The sequence below is a fragment of the Micropterus dolomieu genome, linkage group LG19 (genome assembly GCF_021292245.1).
Source record: "Micropterus dolomieu isolate WLL.071019.BEF.003 ecotype Adirondacks linkage group LG19, ASM2129224v1, whole genome shotgun sequence".
Taxonomy (NCBI): domain Eukaryota; kingdom Metazoa; phylum Chordata; class Actinopteri; order Centrarchiformes; family Centrarchidae; genus Micropterus; species Micropterus dolomieu.
In genome coordinates, this window is record NC_060168.1 from 16,242,044 (window position 1) to 16,253,008 (window position 10,965).

Sequence of the window (10,965 nt, forward strand, 5' to 3'; positions counted from 1 at the left end):
CCACAGTGCGGAGTCTAAAGAGATTGGAGCAGCAGGAGAATCAGAGGAGGAAAGAGTAGAGGGAGTGTCAAAGTGAACAAATTAAGTTTGTGTCGGAACAACAGAGGCAGACAAACAGAGAAAATGTAAAAGAGGGAATATTAGCGTGTATAATCAATTCTTGCTGTTACTATACGTGGCTAGAATTGTGCCTCAGTGACTGAACTGACCAGTTTGTGGTCCCAGCTGGCGATAAGCTGTTATTGTGTTGCAGACACTCACTCTCCGTCACACACACACACACACACACACACACACACACACACACACACACACGTAACATCTCCTGGAGTGACTCCTGTGTTTTCTTCACATGCCGTTGTCTCTGTCTGTCAATTAGTGCTGCCGATCAAAGGAGAGACTCTCACATACACGCACGCAAACTAGATATGCAGGTCAGATATAATTATCCGATTGTGTTCCTATGGTAGCTGTCAAGACTTTGCAACAGATTGTGTGTTTTCTGTGTTACAGAGAAAGGAGAGTTTGATTAGACAATGGAAAGTTTGTTGTTTTTTTACTGATGATGATCTCCCTCCGTGTGTGTGTGTGTGTGTGTGTGTGTGTGTGTGTGTGTGTGTGTGTGTGTGTGCGAGCGTGCGTGTGCGTGAGCCTGCACTGATGCCAACAGAGACCTGAAATCAGCTTTGGCTCCACCACTGGACGTGGGTGCATCTACTCTGTATGTGGGTATAACTTACTTCATACCAGTTTCTCCCACTTAACCCTTCTCCTTGTGGAGTCTCCTGACAAGTCACTGTCATTTATAAGTGGTTCCCAATAACATCTATGCGATGTGGTGGTAAAATATGTAGACCATGAATTGGGATACCACTTCTCACCAGCCAACACTGGAATGGAAACCTTTTATATAAATGTGGCAAGGGTGTGCGTGCCTTTTTTTTGTTTGTTTGTTTTCTTTATTTTAATTCTGGAGTTACTTACTGTAATGACTGCATGCAATTTATTTTGCGTTACTGCCCTCTACTGTTCATCTTGTTTGTATTTACACTTGATGCCAAGTGTGGTGGTGACAAATATCTGTTTTTAGGGAAAGAGGAGAGATAAAAGTCACTTGACAGAGCTGCGTATTTTAATTGGGGAAACTGCAACATTTCATTTGAATGTGCAATCAGAAGGAGGGTAGGGGGTGATAAGTGTTTGTGTGTGATGACATGACTAAGGGGAAACTTATCCAGATAGAGAGAATAGAGATTTATGTGTATTTTCGTCTCTGTATGCTTAGGAATCCACATGGAAAATAAAACATCGGTCACTTGCTCATTTCAGTTGGAATTAGGTGATGTTAACATCTGTCTGTCCTGTGAAATAAACTTTAATCACCAAACTGTTTCATTCAAATTCCTATTTCAATTTGATCACAGTCTAGTGCAAAATAATGTAAAAGTAAAGTGTTGTTACATTGGACTCTGGGCTTAGCTGAATCACTGGAACATGGCACAAGCCACAATTGAGCCACAATAGTTGCCCACATGGCATTGTGACCAACAGACACAGTGGAGTACAAAAGCTTGTCCCTGAGTCTTGTAAGTGCATTTTTTGTGCCCATACCCTTAAGTGTCAAAAATGTACTTTTAAACTGTGGTATAATGCATTAGAATCCAAGGAAACAGCACAAACCTTCATTGCATCCTACATAATTTTTCTATCCCATGACTTACTTGTAAGATAAAACAATGGTAAAACAGATGGACATGTTGGAGATAAAACAGTGTACTATCATTTAAGATTTAATCATTATCATTTATCATTTAATCAAGAAGCCTCAGGTCTTCAGGCAGGGAGTTATAAAGCTGAAGGGCCCTGACTGCAAAAGCCCGGTTACCTGTAGTAGTAAGTCAGAGCCGTGCCTGAGGATCTGAGGCTGCACTCTGGTTCATAGGGGAGAAGCAATTCTGCAGAATAACTGGGAGCTTAACCATAAAGTGCTGCAAAGGCAATCAGTAAAATCTTACAATCAATTCTAAACTTTACTGGTAACCAGTGAAGAGAGGCTAAAACAGAGTTGATATGTTCTTGTCTTCTAGTATTTGTTAAAAGCAGAGAAACTGCGTTTTATACCTGCTCAAGGCATTAAATATTTTTTGGCTTTTAACCTGAATAAAATTAATTACAATAATCTAACAGATATGACATTAAAGCATGTATAACCTTCTTGAGATCAGGTCGAGGAGAAAATACCTAATTTTTCAGGTGCTCTTCAGATGATAAAAACACGATTGAAAGACTTGTAACTTGTTTTTAGCTGTGCACGAAGCCCATCTTCAACTCCTGTGACTCCTTCAAGGACAGTCTGATGAAGTCTGACAGAGGGAATGATGAAGTTGGGGGGATGCAGGTAGGAGTTAAGAGGGGAAGAAATGAAAGGAGTACCAGTGAATGTGTGTTGAACAGTGAGGTTTGCAGACATGGTGGTGTGCAAAATTTAACTTGCACTCATTTCCACACCCTCAAACCGTCCTAAAATAGGACATTGTCAGTGGACATTCTCGGCAGGAGTTGGAGTGAAAGTGATGAAAATGTAAGTGGTTGTGCTGCCTCCTGCAGCCTGATGCACAGAGAATGGTGGGAGAAAGGGAAAGAAGCACGACATGGATGGACAGGCAGCAAGATGGGCAGGAATGAAGCAGAAGAGATATGCATGGACAGGTTTTTGTTGACGGAACATTTGAAGATGTTGATGTTTTAAATTTGATGAAAGGATGGGGAGGACATGAGGTGGAAAAGGGAAGGAAAGTGAAAATCAAAATGTATTTTATTTGTGTTTGTTGTTAAAACACGTATTTTGTGAAAGGGTTTGTAAAACCATCTTTCTTTCTGAAAATATTATCCAGACTCAAAGTAAAAGGCCCGCAGGTCAGTTTACCTGAGTGACAGCTGTCAGTCACTCGGTCCACAGTAAACGTGCACACTACATATTAAATGTTCTTATTTCTTAGATTTAAAGGAATAAACTCACACATATTTGACATCCTTAACAAAGATTCCATCGGCCAGTCATTTATTACTGAGCATATCAGTCTTTTCCGCACAATACACAGCTTGAAAAATGGGCTTTGTACTCTATGTGTGTGTGTGTGTGTGTAATTGTGTAGATCTTATTGAAGGTGACTTGCTGTCCTGTTGTCCTGTAGCCTTCACAGTGATAAGTGGTTGCTGTGATACCTTTGGCCACAGGTGAAGGAGACATGCACAGAAGCATGTTTGAATCTGTTCTCTCTTTTTTTTCTTCAATATGCTAAACATGCCTCCCTTTCATGTTTTTGTTTCTCTCCTCCTTCTTTACCCCTAACTAATCAATGATAATCAAAAATACAAGCCATCCCTTTTCCTGTGCATAAAAAAACATCCATCCACTGTTGTAACCCAGGAATTTTCCAGCCCAACCCTTTGCAAAATATGTCTGTTTCTCAGAGTTAGCTCTTTCATCCAGGTGGCGTGCTGGGAGACTGTCATCTTTCTGCCTGTGTAATCTGGATTGCTGGAGACAGCCTGCAGAGCTTCTCTTTAAACATTATACTGAAACATAGTGAACATAGTTACAAGTGTACTGTCTTTTAGAGGCACATGATCAAGTGATGTATGGGTGGCACAGAGATCATTGAGTATTTAAAGGTCCCCAGAGCATTTTTGACCACTAGAGGGCCTCAAAGACAGCACACTGTACATGAACTTTCTTGCTAACATGTTAGCAAACATTACTTGCAAACTAGGTCTTATTGACTTTATATATAAAATTTTCTCTGCAAGCCATAAATTATTTTGGTTATCCATGCTGTATATCTTGAATTTAATCTGCTTGTGTGAGCTGGTGTGCTAGGAGTAGTCAGCCCGTCCTCACCAGAAAAAATGGGCGTACATGTCGATTATGCAGCAGAATATTACGAGCCATATTTACGTTTATTGTTAGGCTGCGACATCTGGTGACTCTAGGATGGTAGTAAAGGAAGAGATCACGTGATGTCCATGTGTGAACTGGATGGATGGGTTAAGTAAACTCAGGACTTTCACTTGGGAGACTGAAGTTCAAGTCCCATATGAAAGAGATTCAAAGTTGACTTATTTAAAGTTTTAATTTAAGCAAAGCTTCGTAGGCGTTGCAGCCGCAGGATGCAAATTCTGTTACATTGGCTGTATTAACACATTCACATTACAGTGTTAAATAAAAACATATCATTCCACTGGCCTTAAAGCATATTAAATCAGAAAAGACATGCTTCCTAATTCTGGGGTTAAAAAAGACTTTACATTATAATGCAATTGAATACATAATATCCTAGAGTCATTATAATGTTTTGTTGTTGTTGTTGCATTGACATTTTCTCTACCCTCTGTGCGAGTGTGTTTTTTTGTTTTTTTTGTACCTCTGAGCTCAAACTCTCATAGCTATTTCCCCTCGAGGAGATGATGGGTTATATATGGACTGTAACATAAGGAACACCAAACAATCACAGGCAATCAGCCAGCCTCTTTGAAAGCTCATGTGTTGTTGTCTGTGTTTATTTCTCTGCGGATACAGCAGAGGACACATTGGGGGATTTTGGTAGCGGGGATGATGTCATCACAGAATGAGTGAGGCAAACGGAAACGGTGAAGAGGCCATTGTTGAATATTTATATGGCTCTTTAGAAACCACGTGTCTTACCAATTGAAATGATAATTGCGAACCTGCGAGGACTTCTGATGTTTTAAAATGTGTTCAGACTCAACTTGGCCATCACTGCTGAACCAGCAGCCATTAGTCCATGTTTTTGCTTTGATAATATTTGCCTAAATGTCTGTGACCCTGCTGTGCCCACTACATCAACAGCTATACAACCACTGATCATACTCTTTTATATTCCAACAGAAATTGCTTTCTCTGACCTCTCAACCCTGGACTTGCACTTCTCTGTCTGCTTTTTATTTGTCCAGTGATTTTCCCCTCATCTTGGTTTTCCCTTTGTGTGTCATGATCAGATCATCTGGTCTCAGCCTGTGAGGCCAGACATATTGTACATACATCTTACATAATGCAGAAGGTTAATCATTTATCTTGATGATGTTCTTGGTGAACATATTCATTTAATTTCGTTTTTGCTGCTTCAGTCTGTTGCTGCCGTCACAGTGCATCATATGGCCTTTTTCTTTTAATCCAAACAGAAATAACAGTATTTGACTGTGGTTGTTTTTTTAAATAGAGGCACAAAAACAAGAAAAGAATCTGAGAGTGTTAAAAGGATTGTTTGTAGAAGTCTGATGCTTGTTGCCTGTGACTTTAACTAAACATGTTCAAGTGTCTCTCCAGAGTCTGCTGCTGCTGATGTGCTAAATAAAGCTTAATCGTTTTCACACATTGCTCAGCTTAGCGACAACTTTTGTCTTTTTGGTTTCTATTATAGCTAACTAGATTAGCTTAGTTTAGAAAAACAATGTAGCAGTGGTAAAACCCATTGTAGGCTACTATGATAATAACATCAAATGCAGTGCAAGTGCACTACTATTTAATCTCTGATAAACAGCTATCTTACATTTTCATTAAAGAATCAAAAGCACCATATTAACTTGTTTGTTGTTAAAGCTAGGGTAGGAAACGGACAACTACCAGTAGACAGCTAGATTGTGAAAGTATCCAACTGGTCGCTACTCACCCAAAACACATTTTCATGTGCAGTGAGTGCACCTTGGTAGACCGGCAGGTAGGTCAGCCAAGCATTCTGAGAGAATTAATGAATTATTACAATCCTAAGACAGCCACAGATACCGAATGTTTTTTTCATTTTTGATGTATTGATTGGTGTCAGGATGTAAAGAGAATTTCAACACATATACCAAAAAATGCTTCTGAAATGAATTGCCTATCCCAACTTTAAGTTCATGTTAAGCGCACTGGGAAGTGAGTCAAATTGCTCTGCTGTGGCTCAGCAGGTACAGCAGGTCGTCCGCTAATCGTAGGGGTTGGTTCAATCCTCATTTTTTCTTGACCACATGTTGAAGTGTCCTTGAGCTCTAAATGTTTCGGGTTTGCGCCACCATGGGCACATGAGTGGGTGCTTAAATGTTTGGATGAGAGTTAAATGTGCTCTGCAGTCCCTACTCAAGCAGGAAAATACTGCATGTTTATTAGAAGACTGGTGTGCAACTAAAATAGTTCATAAATCATGAATAGTTTTGCCTGTCATAAATTGATTAATGGCACCACAAACAATACTGCCTGCATTTAAATTTTACAATAGCAGCTTTAGTGATGCGAAACCTAGAATACAAAGAAATCTAATTCTCAGTCAGTGAGGTTGTTCCTGCCCCTCCAATAAGTCAAGCAGAGTTTTAGTTCAACAAACTTTTAATTACAGTCATTTAAAAAACACTACTGCCCACCTTTTTATTTTATGCTCCTCCCTTTCTTTCCATATCAACCTCATGCTTTTGTTTCCTTCCTGTAGGGCTTCCTCTCTCTTCTTCACTCAGTCTTCACCTTCAACCAGTCTTCACTGACATTTGTTACAGGGGGGCCCTCTTTCACTGATTCAATTTCATCAATTTCTCTTTTGTATTTATACTGTGAGATATTGATTTGCTCATCCAATAGACAAATATAGCAAATGAGCATAACCTCTATCCTCACTGTACTCCATTTAGCATGTTGTCGTTCGGGAGCTACCATATCCTGTCTGGCTATTGTCTTACCCTTTGGCTATGAAGAGAAGTTGTCTGGGGCTATAGGCACACCCACATAAACATTCACAATAATCCTAAAACACAAAATCATATAGCAGATCTGTCTTTTACAAATGCAATTCTAAATGGACACATTTGCAAAAACCTCACTCTACCTAGAGATCTATCTTTGTCTCTCTCCATGCAACCATAGTGAGTGTGTTTTTTTTTAATTTTGAAATTCTAATGAAATGCTGATAATCTGAGCTGAAAATGTTTTGGCTTTACTGTGGCAGTTCAACAATGTTTGAATACATTTAAGTCTCCCTGTCCGATGCTGTCTGTTCAGTGTCCTCATTTCAACAACAGCAGTCTGCGTGTGCCAGCAGCAGACACACATGCAGTACTGCAACACTTTTGCATTCACCAGAGCAGGCACACACATGCAGTTGCATACATTGACTTGAGCACATTCCTGCAGAAATACAACCCACACAATTTGTCATTTATACTAGGGTGAATGTGAGTAATGTATTTAGGAGAGTTTTTTATGTGTATATATTATTTATTTATTTTTAATTATTTCACTGAGACCTGTGTATGTCATCCAAATGACATTGACTTTTGATCATTCCTTTCATCCCTCAAAGTGAGCTTGCCTCAGCAGACACGCCTTTGTCTTCATTTAATACACTGTATTAAATCCATTGTACTGATAATGCCCTTTTCTGTAGTAATTTGATTAATGCAGCTTGAAGAAAATCAATTTTCTACCATCTTTCTGCCCTGTTTCATCACCATCCCATCATCCTTTCCCTATCTGTGAGGTTGTCATGGTAGTGGCTCTGATATCACGATTTCAGCCTGGTTTAAGGGTGCGCTGCATGCAACGATGGCATGGATTACCACTATGTACTGGCTTCACTGCTATGAAAACTTGATTTTCCTGGTGAGTGACAACCAAGACTTCAGCATCTTTGGTGTCCACAGATACCACTACAGTAAATGTTTCTGTACTGGTGCTCTTTTCTGGTGTAGATTCATTATTTAAAAACGGCACCAAACCCATTTGTAACAATTTAGCATGACTTACGTGATTCTCTACTGGTACTCTACTATCTTTGTTAGTTGTGCCAAAAGGGGCACAAACATCGGATGACGTACTACATTGTTTATGCATGTAACAGGCGTTGAGGCAACAGATGTTCCAGAACAGCTGCATTTGGTAAATTTTTGCATACACAAAAATGTATTTATCTGGATGTACAATTATGTATGTTCATTCTGATTCTCCGATATAGATTGCTGCCAAACAGGTTATACCATCAGGCTCTGGGAAAGCACTGAGATTGATGAGAGCATCTGCTAATCTCTCCTTGGGGAGTGATAGGTGGCATCCTTTTATCAACTGGATGTTTTGACTGCAATACAACATTATTCTCCAGGCTACCATAGGCAGGTAGCACATTGTTTGCTCTAGCAATTCTGTTTTTCTTTTAATATGTATTAGTCCGCATTGCAGTAACAGAAAATAAGGCTTAAAAAACCCTTAAAATCTGACTTAAACTGCCAAGATACATTGAACTCCTTGCTCCCTGAGGCGTGAAAGACATTTGGATTATGCCCTGGGTCAGTGAGTGGTGTAGGCAGCCCAGCTGGTCCATATTACCTTTGGGTTTAACCCCTTTCCAATGCATCATTAAGACTGACTGTGTGTCCTGGCCTCTAAATTGAGGTTATTGGTCTTAATCCAGTGCGCTGATAAACTCCTAATAGCCTACACTATGTGGAAATGCAGTATGTCTTGCCCTATGCCTCAAAAGACCTCATTTATATTTATGACAACCTCAACTCTCCATTCCTGATTAATCCACTTAATATTGTGACGGAGATCCGTAAATCTCCTTCTGCCTCTGTGGAGAGCAGTAAGAGAGCCAGGGATGTGAAAAGAATGTCAACTGAGTGTTGCAAAAAACCCCAAAAAGAACATACCCAAACACCCCTGCTGCTGCAGTCCCAAATCTTTACACTTGTCCCAGAACCAAAAAAAACTCGGTGGTGCAGCAGATGGCTGGCAGACACCAACAGTTGAACATTCTCATACCCATACAGCACGTCCTAAGAAGATTGGTTTAAGTCATAAGCAAGCTATTGAAGTGCTGACGATTACGATCCTCTCTTTCACTGGGGAGGACACAGAAAGAGAGCCTGAGAGACAGACACATACTGAGTCACAGATTAGCTAGTCAGCAGAGAGAATATGTGCCGCTTAATTCCCTCTGAGGAGTTCAAAGGTTTCCTCATCTGTGTTGAGAGCTGCACTGCACACACTGAAGAGCAGATGATGTTTTCATAGGAGGGGAAGCATCAACGCTTTAACGTGTCAGTGACAGCTTGGTTACAAGAGTCAGGGAAACAGAGCTCTGATTTGTTTAATGTTTAAGTCTTTTCATTTGTTCTTGACTAACCCTCTGATAGGCAGCCAAAAACTTTCACAACCTCCTATCAACATGTTGATGTATCTCTGATTATGTAACTGCCTGCCTCTTTCTGGAAGTGTCTGATAGGATGCATCCTCACTTCCTCTGTCTTTTTACCCTACTCAAATCTCTTGTTGAGTGATGACAAGCAAGACCATGTCCTTGAATACCCCCGAGAGTCCTTCTTTCCACCTTCACTCATCCCTCTCTCCCCTCAACTCTACTTAAGCAGATGGCCACAGATGGGAAAACAGAGCCCCGTGAACCTGGTGGCATCTGTTTCAGGCCACGCTCTCTATAACGCTCCCACGTGCATACCTACAGTATGTACACCAAACACACACACACACAGAGCGCTTCCTTCTTTTGGCCTGGTCACTATGACAAAGCAGACTGTTAGCCACTTCTGCTATGACATCATGCCCTGTATAGAGTATGAAAGGTCTGTCTTGATACACATGTAGTACTTCATGCAGTTGGCTATATGGGAGTAAAGTAACCATTACATACACATGAATCATAAGTGATGAAGTTGAGTGCAAGTCATCCGCTATGCTTTACATTTACATAATTAAAGCCACAATGTTCTCAGACTGATTCTTTTAAGAGAGTTCAGCATTCTTCACATTTAGGCTTCACCTAATAGATTTACCCAGTAAATACCAGTATTTAGTAACAATTTAATTTAGAGGTTACCGGTTTGAGTGTGTAAGTAGTCTCAAGAAGTTAAAGTTTTTTTGTATTTTTTATTACAAAAACAGTTTAAACAAAATATTGTTCTGCTCAAGAGTATGAAAACTGACAAAATTTAAAAGCATCAAGATAAAAGCATGAAACATCTGAAATGTATGGGTGCATCAAAAAACAATAAAGCAGCAATTAAGGTGTGATCATGGGAAACCTTTTTTATAACTTTTTATGATAAGGCGATCCGTGTTGATTCGCTGACTTATCTGCTAGATTTTTAATTTAAAAACACTACGAAGGTTTGAAATATTTTGTTCAATGTCTGTATGAAGCTTTATCAAATCCCTTGAAAACAGAAATAGTAAATTATAACTTAATCAGATTTATGCAACAACTTTACATCTGACTAACTGCTGGGATTGTGAGAGTATCTGGGCCACAGGCCAAAAAAGGGGGATTGAAACCCCTGATATAGCCCTTTATGCTGATTGTATTGCTTACTGCTACGATAACAAATGCAGTTACTTATTTACCTAGAATGCTGAGGATTCAACAACCTGTCAACCTTCTCTGCTCATCTGAATGCTCATGTGTGATGACCAGGTGAAATGAGGAGTAGTGGCCCTGGCCAGGACAGCTCCCGTGCACCGCACAGCGAGGGCCATCCATTTCCAAGCGACAGATCATAACAGCTCTGATGGTCGACAGATGGTGATGAATTGGTGCTCATACCTGTGCTGGACAATGTTGGAGGGAGTCAGTTGCACAAACTGCTATATCACTTTTTCTCGATGATGTAGCCATCCAGTGACTGCCAAATCCAGACAGAAGCTCCACCTACCTTCTCCATTCCCCCATTTCACCAGAGATGGGTAATACCACAGGGATGATTCTTGGGCTTGTTGCTTCTTGCACAAACAGATGTTTGTTCTTAGAGAAACAAACACAACTCTATTAAGACATTGACTATACAGCATATGGCGGCCTAAGTCTAACAAACTGCATGGTACAATTATACCCAACAAAACAAGACATTTTTGAGTGTCCCATCGAGCAATACAAAAAACAAGAAGCTCCAGGGATATTATACTTTTTTTTTTTT